The 14,162-nt window shown below is 45.6% G+C and overlaps 1 long non-coding RNA gene across 1 annotated transcript; it reads right to left on the reverse strand.

The window, feature by feature from the left end:
• LOC118238371 lies at nt 1–12,925 on the reverse strand. Its single transcript, XR_004768482.1, has 3 exons — nt 12,496–12,925; nt 6,935–7,047; nt 1–332 (listed from the first exon to the last, which is right to left on the reverse strand). It is a non-coding gene; the product is annotated as an uncharacterized LOC118238371 (long non-coding RNA).
• Nucleotides 12,926–14,162: the final 1,237 nt, after the last annotated feature.

Consider the following 14,162-nt stretch of genomic DNA (forward strand, 5'->3'; position numbering starts at 1 on the left):
ATTAAATCTTTTTTCTTAACACTAGTTCCTTGAATCTTGAGGGATTCTTTGATCCTAAAAAGATACAAATCTTTCTTGCTCAAAAAAAAAAAAATATTTTGTTGTATTATTCACCTCTGCCTCAGGTGGTGTTCATGAACCCGAAGATCCCGAGCTCTGGGTAAGGCTGCTGGGTGTCTTCCCCTCAAGGTCCAAAATCGACTGTGTCTCTGGTGCCTTAGAGCATGGACAAGCTTGTCTCTCTAATGAACACTGAAGTTCTCCTCTCCTGGGAACAGTCGAGCCCCACGTTGGGCACCAGTTGTAGTTGTCCCGACCTTCGGGACAGTAACCTAGGGCAAGATATCCAGGGAGGGGAATGGGGACAAGAGAAGGGGAGAGAATGACCACAAGACAGGATTCTGATCAAGTGGCGAATTTTATTTTTCTCAGGCTAGCTTATATGGTCATTAGAGTTGGGTAAAGGGGAGGGGGAGAAAAGGCCAAGAGTCAGGTGTTAGTTCAAGCAGGATGTCAGAAAACTATAGAAGGAGGATATTAGCAGGGTAAAAAGTTCATGGGTGGTGGGGTGAGGGAGGTTACCTAGGTAAATGGTGGGGCGAGAGAGGGTTGCTTAGGTCAGTGGACCTGTGGTTGGAACAAAGGATTGACGTCTGGGTCATGTTGTTCCTTCTGGGTGCTCAAGCTTCTAGAAGCCATATATAATCAAAAGACAGTTCTATAACTGTATGGCTTGCCAAGTTTGGCCTAAAGGTTCATAGCAAGCTGTATGGCTCCCACCAAGTCTGCATTTCCTAAGTCTCTTTTTCCTTCATTTCATTCATATTGCTCTAATAAAGCATATGGTTAAGATGAGAGTCAGTGTGGGAGGGTTCTGCCCAGGACATAGATGCAGGGATGAGAAGCATTTGTAAGAACTGAGTAATCCACACTGGATCTCCTAATTTTAAAAATAATGAAATAGGATAACAGGTAAGTTGACTTCCCCAAGATCACATAAGTTGAGATAGAACTGAACCCAAGCAACCTGACTCCAGACTCTGTGGTATAATGTCTATGCTAAAGGCTGGGGAGATAGCCTGCCTCACAAGCATGAGGGCCTCATTTGGATCCCCAGTATCCACATTAAAAACTGTGACACTGGCCCTAGAGCTGGGGGCCAGTCATGTGGATCAGAGTCATGTGGACCCTTAGAGCTCATTAACCAGCCAGTCTATCGAAACAATGAGCTCCAGGTCAGTGAAAGACCCTGTTTGAAAGAATAAGAAGGAAAGCAATTGAGGAAGACACAGACATCAGTCTCTGTCCTCTGCATGCATGCCCACACACATGTATCTGCAAATACATGTACACACACGTGCATGAACACATACCTATATGATACACAAATATGCACATGCACACACTCACGTGACATGCACCTATACCACACAAGTAGAGGAGCAGAGCTAGGCTTCGTTACATAGGAAACAGCAATGTTTAACCAGAAAGCATACTGTGCCAATAAGTTCTACCCTTAAACACTCCATTCAGCTGGTGTCAGCATAAAAGCATAGGACTGGAAATTCACGTTCCAGTGGGTAGAGGTCAAATGTCCTCACCATGCACCCCTTACCTTGCAACTCCAGAGAGCACCTTTTCTCTTGATTTCTGTCCTTGGTTCTCTACAGAGTCTCTGCCACATCCATGGGATGCTGACTCAGCATACTTCAGTGGGCCGTACATTCAGGGTCCTCTGAGAGGATTGTTGGGGCAATTTGGAAGTGGCCTCGGGCCTTTAAAGGAGCTGGACCAGAGGTCCTGGCTCTTCTGCCAGCTGTGTAGCCTTGCAAATAATACTCAACTTCTCTGCACTTTGACTTAAAAATGGGGATACCATTCTCTACTTATACTTACTTTGTTTTTCCTTAATCAGACTCATAGCACAAAGGACTCTTAGTGATTCCTAAACTTGCATATTCTTAGGATCACCTTCGAATAGCTAAATAAGCAGAGTCCTGGTCCTCAAACCCATCACTGGGTTGCCCAGACCTGAGTGCAAAGAGTCTTTGTCACTAGCCATCAGCCAGTTGTTCCTGATGTAGATGGCTCACACATAAAGCATGGGCAGTGGAGTCAAGTACCACTTACTGCTGTCACTGTTGTCATTGTGATACTACGGGGGGAGCATGATGTATATATCTCATACAATGAGACAATTCATTTTTGTTTTTTATCTATAATTATCTGTATTCTGTTAAAAATACTTAAGTCTGCAGTCTAAGGTATTCCAAGAGCTGTTGGGAAATGCCAGATTTCAGTTTCTTCTCCTTGAATATATCAACCAGGCACAGACCTAGAATGGTCAAGGCCTGCCCCAAAGATGAAAGGCATCCCACCTCAGTCATTGCAGCCAAAATAAGGCTACTATAGTAACCAAAGCAAATATGATCATTTACGGGAGAGAACCTCTTTCCAACTTGTGGCCTGGATTATTAAAGAGTCGGCCCAACTGGCTCCATCATTCTGTCCTTCCAAATGACTTCACGTTCAAGGAAAGGTGGGTTTTCCAGAAGAGCAATGGTGGACCTCTGTCTTCCCCTCTTCCTACACCCCTCTCTTCCCCTCTTCCTACAGGACCTCTCTCTTCCCCTCTTCCTACACCTTCCCTGCACTGGGGCTCGGAACACTATTTGTTTCTTATCTCAGTCTTCATTGGTAATAATGCTGAAATATCTGCTGTTGTCTGTTATTGCAAAACTAGAGTTGAAAACACATTGCAGAATCTGTGGCTTGGATTGAAAGAGCAGGAAAGAGAAAAGGGCACCACAGGCAGCATGTGAGAGCTGAGAAGGGCCTTGGGGAGGACACCTGGCGTGAAATATGGGGTAGGGTTCGCTGGGAGGAAAGACATTGCCACTTAAGAGTATGGTGAGAAGTAGGCTCAGGAGACAAAGCCGCCTGTGGCCAACTGCTTATGGCCAGCACCAGGCTCATCCTGCCTGCCAGAGACAGACTCCACCGCAGTCAGGTTCATGCAGAAGTGTGGTCAGATGAGAATGATTAGTTGTTCTTTTCCAAAAGGGCAAACCAAGGCCAAAGCAAAATGTAGTGAGATGATATGGAATGGGATGGAGTGGGGTGGGGGGTGGGATGGGGGGTGGGATGCAAGGTCCAGGAGGATCTTAGGTTCAAATATCCCACACCTAGTGGGTTGTCAGAATCACGGGTGTCTGGATAAGAAACAAAGTCCCAGCACCACCCTGCCTCCCTTCCCTAGCAGCATCCAGAGGGACCTGGCTGATCCTGCCTGCGTGTGTGAGCACTCGTGTGCATGTGCGTGTCTGTGTTCCAATGAGTGTGCATACATGTTTGTGTGGAGGTCTGAGGTCAATGCTGAGACCTTCCTCAGTCACTCTTTTTTAAGGCAGGGTCTCTCCCTAAACCAGAGCTCTGCAATTTAGCTAGAATAACTGACTACAAAACACAGTAGGGATCTACCCGTGTCTGCCTCCCCAATGCTGTGATTACAGGCAGAGGCTGTCCAAACTTTTCCTGAGGTTCTGAGGCCTGAGCTCAGATCATCATGCTTATGCAGAGAAAACTTTACTGAGCCTTCTCTCCCTAGCACCCCCAAAGTCAATTTTAACAGTTTTTACAGTCCTATTGTTGGTTTTATGGAGACTGATTTTATGGAATTTTTCTAAGGTCTCAGCCTGTCATTCCAAAGTGCTTCTCAAAACTATCTGCTTTAATTATACATTTAAAGATTCACATTTAAAATTTAACAACAAGATTAAATTTATAACTAAATCTTGTAAAGACTGATGAACAAATGGTCAAGAGAACTAAGTTATGTGTTAAATATAAAACCACTAATATAAAGCCTGAAACATGGTGAGTGATTAATTTCAATGACAGCAACTATTTTTCTTACACGATCCTGATTCCTCCTGGAGGCCCTGAGTAGTTGAGCGGTTGAGCAAGGGCCAGACCACCCACCTCTGACTTCAAGCCAGTGTGTGTGCACATGGCACCTGAAAGGTTCAGGCTTTAATGCTGATCTGCAATATCTCTTTAAGAGACAGACCCCACCCCCTGACAATAGTCAGGGCACGCACAGGAAAACGTGCTATGTCATCACCATGTCACCCGCCACACATTACGGCCTTCGTGAGGACTCTGGGCATGCGTGGAACCTCAGTGTGAATGCGCAGTCTTCCCTTTAAAAGTTCCAACTTCCCTGTTACTCTCTCTCTCTGCTTCTGCTTCGCTCTCTCTTCTCCCACCTACTGCTCTCTCTGCCTCTCTATGGTGACCGGCCATGGCAGTCAGCCATTACCCCTGTTTGGGTAATCTCTTCTCTCTTAGTCTCCCTACTCTGCCGGGTCCATATAATAAACTAGTCAATATGTCTCATCTGCCTCTCTTTTTTCTCTTTTTCTACAAAAACATAACAGCACCCTGTTTCCATGAACTCATAATGATTCTGGTGGCTTATGTTACACCTTAAGTATATCAGTGCAATCTCCAGGTACGATCACCAGTATAATTTTAATACTCAGCTCATAGGATGTGTAATAAAATACACAAGAATATTTTCAGTTGCTTGAGAATTCTCCAGTTAGTGAGAATGTAGGGACCAGCTGCCCATTTCGGCAGCCATAACAGCCTAATACATGCTTGCCTGACCTTGCCTTGGTCACTAGGAGGTCAGATGCCTGCCTCGAGGCAGGAACCAATCAGAAGTTAGCTGATAGTGCTATGCTTTGTGGCTCTGGGTGTGCTTTACAGACAAGTACACAGCAATGACATGCAGAGCATAGTAACCACCCTCGGAGGGCCTATGGGCCATAACAACCAGTTGACCAATCAACACAGGCAGGCCCTCCAAGCCTGGAAGCACACCAATCCTGAGCCTGTGTGTATCCCTAGACACTCCTCTTACCCTGCCCCATAAGATCTCTATGCAGTGGCTTTCTCGGCATCTTTCCCAGCCATCTGCCATAGTGGATGGATGAAAGGCCCAAGCTAACATGGGGTTAGCTCGTTAAACAACTGCTATAAAGCCTCTTGCTGTTTGCATCAAGCTTTCCACCTCCACCCGGTGATTGGGGTCATCTCGGTACTGGACTGAGATCCTGGGTGCCTGAGCCTCTGAGGGTCTTTCAAGAACAAGCAAGACTCATCAGAAAGCCTGACCATAATTTTCCAGTGAATATCAAAAACAACTGACACCCCATAGAGCCCTTCCTCCAGACACCCCAAATCCTCTGTCACTGAGGCACCTCCATACTACTGGAAACAACGGAAGGCCCAGAGCTGCCCACACAAGCACTTCATTCCCTTTGGTCCTGATTAGGCTACCAATAGCAGTGATAGTGGCATTTCCTGGCTTAAACTTAGCCTTTCTGACCTCAAGGAGAGTAATGAGCTTGGCAATAAACCAAGTGACAGGGGTAGCCCCCAAAGGGAACAAGTTTTAGTGTCGAGCAGAACAATACTCATTGCCTAGTTTCACTGTTGCACCAGCTGTGTGATTTGGACAAGCTACAAGCCACTGGGTGCCCCTGCTGAGAGACACTCTGTACCCTGCTCACATCACCTGCGAACCAGAAAGCAAGTGACCCTTCTGCCCAGGATCTAGTGTATGAGAGAGGTGTGTTCAGAGAGACTAAGAGGAGCAGAATGGAAATCACGAGTGTGGAGAGCCCGGCCTGCAGCGGGTGCCACTTGAGTCACAGCAGCCAGGAACCATTAATGCTACAGTCTGGCTGCATCAGAGGTCTACACTTTCCTGCATTTTCTTCTCTCTTGCCTAAACCTAATGATCTTCTTTATGGGTGCAGACCCCTTTCCCTCATAGCAAATGATACTCTTGCTCTTGCTAGGATTTGCTGAGCCAAGAAAAGATGACTCGAGTCTTCACAGCCCTGCTTGAGTCTAACCCAGGAAAAGTTTACTTGGAAAGTCTGGCATTAGCGCTCTGTCTGGGGTGACTTAGGCCTTAAGTTTCACTTTCCTGGGCCAGGAAAGAGCAAGCCGCTAGGAGTTCACATATTTTTCTTCTTTGGTGAAGTTAAAGGGGAGTTAAACTCCCTTTAAAGGGGAGAAGTGCACGTGTCTTGAATGTGAAATGTCCCTTCAGCTCATGTTTGTGAGCACTTAGTCCCCAGTTGGTCACTGGGGAGCAATCTAGAGAGTTCTATACCCCAGCTGCTTTCTGTTACTGACTACAGAGACAATGGAACCAGTCCCTCAGGCTTCTGCTGCCATTCCCTCCCTACCTTCATGTGTCCCCTCCAACTGTAAACCAAGATAAACCCTTCCTCCTGCTTCAACCTCCTATGTGGCTGTAATTATGTCTGCACCAGGCCCAGCAGGACTCTGTATTCTAGAGGATGCTGGGCACAAAGTAGTTAACAAATGATGGTCCTGAATTTCTGTTTCCAGGAGCTAGGTGTCATATCTCTTTAAATATTAGGTGACAAGTGGTCATGTGTCTGCCCAGTAGATTTGTTGTCAGGAAATTATTCTTCCTGCCAGTGAAGAGCAACAGATATCCTCCCAGCGTTAGTCCAGGGGTGGGATGGGGTGGGGTGGGGGATAGGGGGAACCCTGCTTGAAAGAGAGGAGGGGTTTTATCCTGATGGCACAAGGCAGATACCTCTACAGCTTTTTAGAAGTAGACAATTCTAACTATTAAGTAAAGAAAGAAATGTTTGATGCTTGAACTCTGAGCAAGTGTATTCTAAAAAAAGTAGTGCTCAACACAGAGCAAATAAAAGCAGAAGAAACTGGACAAAACATGTGGGTGCAACACGCATTTTCATTGGACTGTCTCTTCCTCATCAAACCATGCCTTAGAGAAATTGTTCATGTTTTTAATGTGATACTGTTTGTTTATTGTTGGAGAATTTCATACATGTATAAAATATATTTTAATCAGACTCACCTCCCACACCCACACTCCAGAGGCTGTGTGACCTGGGAGAATGGAGCCGACGAATGAGAACTAAAATCTCATGCAATAGCCAATTTCATCCACAGCATCAGACAATTTATACCCTGAGGGTTAAAAAGAGTCACCTGAGTAAAGTGTCAATCACGGAGACCGGCTGCATGTGGCAAAAACAAGTTTTTCCGTAGAGGCCTATAAACAAGTAACAATAACCAGCTGTGATGAGAAATCTAAAGAGAACTCACTCCTGTCTGTTACACCTGGGAGGGACATGAAGGCACATCCCAAGAACAATCTCCTGGGGTTTTTTGTTGTTGTTGATGTTGGTTTTGTTTTGTTTGTTTTGGTTTGGTTTGGTTTGGTTTTTGGTTTTTCTAGACAGGGTTTCTCTGTGTAGCTTTGGAGCCTATCCTGGCACTCGCTCTGGAGACCAGGCTGGCCTCGAACTCACAGCGATCCGCCTGCCTCTGGCTCCCGAGTGCAGGGATTAAAGCACTCGGCCACCAACGCCCGGCCAATCCTGTGGTTTTTAAGAAACTGTGGTTACAAGACTTTCATCTTGTTTTCTCGGAGTCTTCTCACAAGCCCTCAGAATTTCCCTCACAGGACTCCATTGTTGACTGTGCTCTGACAACACCTTACACACACACACACACACACACACACACACACACACACACACACACACACACACCCTCCCAACCAACCTCATGTTCTTTTCTGTTGTTGATGACTTGTTTTCTTTTCTCATTTGCCTTTTTGCTTGCTTGTTTGAGCAAGCACTGAGGCTAACTCGTACTCTCCATCTGCTCACGAGTGTGTAACGTACACTAGTATGTGGGCAACCCACCAGAGGCCACCCCCTAAAGAAAACTGACTCTCCCTCCCCTAGAACCATCAACTGTAGATAGTTCTTTAGTGTATGTGTTTAGTGTGTGGGGGCTGGGGGTTTGGGGTGGAGAGAAAGAGAGGAGAGAGAATATATGTGTGGGGGCACATGTATGATATGATATGCATGTGAAGGTCAGAGGTCACTTACTTGAGTTAATTCTTTTCTTCCACCATCTGGACTCAGGAGGCTCAGGTCATTAAGCATCCTTATGCACTGGACTATCCTGCTATCCCAACAAAATTTATTATTTTACTAGTTCCAGCAATAATATTAACCATACATTAACATATATTGTGACACTGCCTCAAACTTTCAACTGATCTTCAAATTACAGGCTGCTTTTTAAATTATGTGGTGTGTGTGTGTGTGTGTGTGTGTGTGTGTGTGTGTGTGTGTGTGTGTGTGTGTGTGTGTCTTCAGGTATTCTCAGCCATCTGAGCATGTGGAAGCCAGAAGTTAGTGTTAGTCACTCTCCACACTATTGTTTGACATAGGGCCTCTCACTGAACCTGAGCTTGCCCATTTAACTAAGTTAGCTATTCCCTGAGACCTTGGGATCCTTCTGTCTCTACTTCTCCCAGAGTGCTTGGGTGACAGATATGTGTGCCACCATGCCAAGTTTTAACACAGGTGCTAGAGGAGAAGGTCTCTGCATCACAGCCTCACAGAGGTTCTACAGCACAGGGACGCGAAGACTCACACAAGAGTTTGTGTCATGTGAGTATGTTTATATATCCAATTACCTTTGGATGGGGAATCAAACTTCGACTCTCCTTGGGGAACTCAACTATTGATCCTATGACATAATCAGAGGAAGAAATCTCAGCCTCATGTATGTCTGGTTCCTTTGACTAGGGAGAAAGAGAGTTTAGAGTGATGGCAGTGGAATATGACTAGAATCTGGTTGGCCTTTTGATATACAAACTTTAAGATCTAGAGAAACCTATTTGAGCTTTGTGGGCCTCAGTTTCCTCATATGTAAAATGAGACATGCCTGAACCATGAGGATGCTGATAATTAGGTAAGATACGATATGCAAAGGGCTGAGTACTGGCTTCATGCAGAAAACAAGATGAAGGCATGGGAGGGACAATTGTTCATAATGGCAGTTGTGCCAACTTGAATTTTTTTCTTTTTTCTTTTTTTATCATTTTTTTTACATCCTTTCTTAGTTTTTTTTTGTTTTTGTTTTTTAATATCCTGTCTTAGCTAGGGCTTTCTATTGCTGTGAAGAGACACCATGACCACAGCAACTCTGATAAAGAAAACATTTAACTGGGTGGCTGGCTTACAGTTTCAGAGGTTCTGTTCATTAGGGAGCATGGTGGCATGCAGGCTGGAGGTGCTGAGAGTGCTGCTACATCTTAGCCTGTAGGTTTCAGGAAGTTGACTGACTGTCACACTGAGGGATGCTTGAGCAAAAGAGACCTCAAAGTCTGCCCCTACAGTGGCACACTTCCTCCAACATCCACTCTGACAAAGCCACACCTCCTAATAGTGCCACTCCCTATGAGATTATGGAGTCCGATTACATTCAAACCACCACACATCCTAACCGCAGTTTCACCTCCCTCCTATCCTCTCAGTCCTTCACTGCCCTTTCACGCCCCTCCACTCCTTCTCCACTCCATTCAGAAAAGAACAGACCTCCCATGGATATCAACCAAGCATGGCATATCAATATGCAGTAAGACTGGCATCTTCCCTTGTATTAAGACTAGATGAGGCAACTCAATATGAGGAAAAGGGTCCCAAAAGCAAGCAAAAGTATCAGAGACAGCCCCTCCTCCCACTGTTAAGAGTCCCACAAGACCAAGCTACATAGTAATATATATTTAGAGGGCCTTTATCAGTCCCCTGTGGGCTCCCTGGTTGTTGGTTCAGGCTTTGTGAGCCCCTGTGAGCCCAGGTTAGTCAACTTGCATTTCTGTTTACTATCAATGCAGATACTGACAGTCTCAGCAGCCACCAAAGTCTCTCCAATGCCCCTCTAGCCAGAGATGAGCCGTGTTCTTATACCTTTATCCACCATGTCCCTACTACCATTGCGCAGCCATTAACCCTCTGTGTTGAGGGAAAGCATGGAAATCTCAACAGAGGCTGGACAACAGTGGGGAAGTCAGGGTGGCTATTAGGAACTCAACAAACAGGTCTGTGTTTATTTGACACCTCTTGTTTTGGGACAGAGAAGTGCTTTCTTGACACCGAGGCTATGAGTACAAAATGAGCACAAATCCACAGTGAGCAGAGGGCGCTACCACACCCCAGCTCAGCCTAGTACCTATGAGCTCTGAATCAAAATTCCTAAGTAAGGGCTGTCCCCCATAACTCTTCTGACACTTCCATGTCAAGGCGTCAAATGCTGGAGTCGGAGCATGAGTAGGAGGAGAAAGAGGGTGGATAGCCATCCAAGCAGACTGGCATATTGCTGGAGATACATCAGAAACAGAAAGGGCAGAGACATGACTAAGTTGAACCCTGCCAACATCCCAACACCACCACCACCACCCTGTGCGAGCCATATCTAACAGGAAACATCCCCTACTAGCCCGACTGCTCTCCAGTTACAACTTCCAGGAAACTATTTCAGGTGGTGAGAGCATTTCCAGCAGGAGCAATCGTCTCAGGGAAAGGAAGTGCTGCCCTGCCCAGGAAGTTCTGTCAGGGAAGCTGTTGTCCAGGGCAGATGGCCCTGGCATCCTGGAGGAAATGAACAGCCAGCTATCCCACACTCAATGGCTGCTGAGCAGAAGATAAGGTCAAAGAGTCACATTGCCTTATTGTGAACTTCAGATTCCAAATTAGAGGACTTCAAATCTGGCTAAAGTAACTGTTTGGAAGGAAGATATCTGTGCGATGCTATTATTATCCTCAGAGCTGCCCAGAGGCCCGGAGAGGGTCTCTCCACTGCTCTGAGAGTCAGAAGGGAGTCATGCCATGGAAAGTGACCCATTTGAGTTTCTGCTCTCTGTTTACTGTTGGGATAGCTCCTGGAATAGAGGGCTTGCCCACACATCCATCAACTGCCTGAATATAGGTAGCAGATGTGGCAGCTCTTCAGATTTAGAATACAAGTATAATTGTCACTCTGCCTTGCTTTCATGAGAAGCAAAAGGGTCTCTGATCTGCCTAAAACTAAAGAATAGCTGATTCAGCCTCACTCCAGGTTTCTAGTTGTAGTATTAAAAATGGTGTCTGGCCCATCCCAGTATTCTTTCTACCCCAAGAGGGTTCTCCAACATTTAAAGTAAGCCATTGCTCCTGGCCAGTGTGTGGTTAGATATGAAGTTGACATGAACCCTAGCGTTGATCCCCATGATATAGGATGAAGCCTATTGGGGGCTCCTGGAAAGGAGCAGGGTGAGGAGAAGAAAGAGAGAGATTGATTCTCCCTCAGCCATCTTTTTCCTGGTGGCCTCTCTAGTTCTTGAGTGTCAGTCCTTGCTCCTTCTGGTAGAGAGGAGAATGCATCTGAGACCCAGTATCCACCCAGACCTTTGTGAATGTCTCTCTTCGAATGTGGGGTGCAATAAAGGCTATCAGTAGACTGGCAAAGCTTTGTAGTTGGCCTTTTTTAGTCTCCTCCAGGATTAAAGGAAGAAAAGACCCCTTTCCCACTGTTTGGTTTAACTCGCTTAGATTATAATGTGGCTGTCACTAGTTTAAGCTGGAATGTGAGAGATTTAAAAGCAGTTGTCATCAAGATATTGTTTTTGCATCTTGAAAAAAAAACTACTACTTCAGAGGTTTGGAGTTTTTATTCCTAGGAAGCTAAATGCTCTTAATCCTAAAAGTACACCTTTCATCAATATGAAGCTCCTGGTTGTAAGACAGACATTGAAGATTACTCTTAGGGGTCTTGGGGTCTAGGGGTCTTCCTGTGCAAGCATGAGGATCTGAGTTCAAATCCCCAGCACCCATGTAAAAAGCTCAGCATGACTGCTCATACTGGTAATGGGAGTAGAGACAGGCAAAACCACCAGAGCTTGCTGGCAGGCTGCCATAGCTTCTGGATCAGTGAAAGACCCTGCTCAAAGCAATAAGGCAAGGGGTGATAGAGAAAAATGCCTTGTGGCTTCCTCTGGCCTTCATGGCACACACACACCTGCACGCTCTCATACACATGCATCACACACACAGCACACCACCCTAGGAGATCTCTTCAGTAATCAGAACCTCAGGCTCTCATCTCTGGTGGCATAGGAGAGGCAGAAGTAAAGAGATCGGTCTCTAACTAGGCAGTGGTAGTGCACACCTTTAATCCCAGCACTTGGGAGGCAGACAGACCTCTGAAATTGAGGCCAACCTGGTCTTCAGGGTGAGTTCCAGGACAGTCAGGGTTACACAGAGAAACCCTGTCTTGAAAAAATAAAAGAAAAAAGAAAAAAAAGCTTAGCCTGCAAGTCACACTCACCAGGTCTTTTTTTTTTTTCCTGTGAAACTAGACCTTGTTTCCAATATAACCTTTGAGATGAGACATAACATCAGCTGACTGAGAAGACTGTCCCAGACAGTCACAAACAATAACAGCGAATGTCTGCCAAGACAAGTTAGCTTCTGTTTCATAAAGCCATCCTTGCTGGGATGATTGAAAGAGTTACCTTAAAAGTTGTGTGTCTCTGTCCTCTATATATATTACAGAGCTCCGCATAAATACCATTACCTCCATTCGCTGCAATCCAGGATATCATGTGAAGGCAGCAATTTTGCCATTGCACGAATCCAATCCTTCTAATTGTCAGTACTGGCTTACACTTTTCCAAGGTTCTCAAGATTTCTCAGTCCTTGGAAGTGGACTTCGAGGATTGGAGTCACTTCTGTGCTCTGATATCTTCTGACAAATGTGAACCAGTATCGTTCTTTGGAAACTAGGCCAGAGAGTCTCTAAGCTGGATCCGTAGGGGGCAACATAGTCAAATACATTGGAAGGATCTGCTTTTAGCCAGTAGAGGGCGAAAGTCATGGGGACAGAATATTTCCTCTTCGATATTCATGAAGCTGTGCCAATAAGAGAAGCAAGGCTGTGATCCCTGAGTGATAATCCAACCAAGTTTGATAGTCATTCCCTTGGGTGTCAGCATAGCGGATGTGGGTCACACTACCTTATGTGTGGCTACATCAAACTGTGGATCATTAATAAATTTACAACCTCCACACCCAGGTAAAAATACTTGCATTATATTATTTATAATTCATTGTTTTTCTCATAAAAATAAGGACAGTCAAAAATAACAATTATAAGAATGCACACTGATATAGGAACTCTAGAAAAGTGAAGCCCCTTAAATGCCCGAGAGTATTGTTCGTCATCGTTATTGTTTAATCCCTATGTGCTGTGGACTCAGTAGCCACTACTCTCATCCCAGCTTCACGTTCATCCCAGGGAGCAGCCACATGGTGGAATAGTGGGCCCAAAGTCACACTATTGTAAGAGCAGTGACACTCAGATTCATCCTCGGTATCCGAGTCGTCATTCATTCAACAAACTTAATAAGCCACTGGCTACAGACTCCACCCAGTCCTTGTTGCCAGAGAGATGGTGGCAAACGACACGGGCTTCACTTTTAAGGGCTCGTTTTCCAAAGAAGCATAGAGACTAACAGAGAGATGGTTATGTCCTGGTTTAGCATGGCCAAGACAGAGAAGAGTCCCTTGGTGTGGACTATGGTAGCTTCCCTGGTGTATTAGCTTCCCGTTGCTATAGTAAAACATCTGGCGTAAACAACCCAAAGGGGGAAAGTTGGTTTCAGTGCTGTTTTGTGGGTGCTGGGGAGAGCGCCAAGGCCTGGTGTTTGTGCATGCTACGGAGATGCTCTGCCCCCAGCATCAAGAGGAAAGGTTTGTTTTGATACATAATTCCAGAGATCTCTGAAAAATTACGAACTGGTCAGGTTGCTCTGGGCTTGCTGAAGCATAAGACATTGTGGAACAAACAACTGGTCTTGTTGCCCTGGGCTTGTTGGAGCTCAGGACATTGTGGTACAAGCATTTAGTAGAGGAAGTTTGCTCACTTCACAGCAGCCAGGAAGCAAAAAGGAGAGCAAGGAGAGAGGACTGGGTTTCCATATCACCTTCAAGGACATGCACCCAATGGTTCAACCCCTTCCAATAGGCTCCATCACCTCCCAACAGCACCCCAGGATGGAGAACAAGACAAAAAGACACGAGCCCTTAGGTAATTAATGTTCCAGATCCAGGCCACAGCAAAGAACCAATGAGCACTCGAGTGGGAGGCAGCTGGAGTAGCTGTCAGTTGTCTTAATGACACCTTTTATTTTCCTATCATGTGTCCCCAAATGTCATAGTCTACACAGAATACAATGGAGATAG

Source organism: Cricetulus griseus, chromosome 2, assembly GCF_003668045.3.
Source record: "Cricetulus griseus strain 17A/GY chromosome 2, alternate assembly CriGri-PICRH-1.0, whole genome shotgun sequence".
NCBI lineage: Eukaryota > Metazoa > Chordata > Mammalia > Rodentia > Cricetidae > Cricetulus > Cricetulus griseus.